General features: G+C 50.2%; 1 protein-coding gene across 1 annotated transcript in view; it reads left to right on the plus strand.

The window, feature by feature from the left end:
* Positions 1-229, plus strand: part of clcf1 (cardiotrophin-like cytokine factor 1) — a 12,895-nt gene that overhangs the window by 1,246 nt on the left and 11,420 nt on the right. The window lies entirely within an intron of this gene.

The following is a 229-nucleotide window of genomic DNA, read 5'->3' on the forward strand; positions in this document are numbered from 1 at the left end:
CTCCCTCCCTTCCTCCCTCCCCCCTCCTGCCATCCTCTCTCGCTCCCCTCGTCCCGTCTAGGTGGTCACTTCATGTGAACCAGCCGGCCGACAGCAAATTTGGTGTAACTATAGAAGGACAATAAATAGAGAGCTGAGAGCAGAACAGACTGTTTCTTCCTCTGATACTCAAAATAACAGAAAACTCGGCTGTTGAAGAACATGCTGACTTTGACACACACACACACAC

Source organism: Morone saxatilis, unplaced genomic scaffold (genome assembly GCF_004916995.1).
Source record: "Morone saxatilis isolate NCDOM2014 unplaced genomic scaffold, NCSU_SB_2.0 Contig22, whole genome shotgun sequence".
In the NCBI taxonomy this organism is placed as follows: Eukaryota; Metazoa; Chordata; class Actinopteri; family Moronidae; genus Morone; species Morone saxatilis.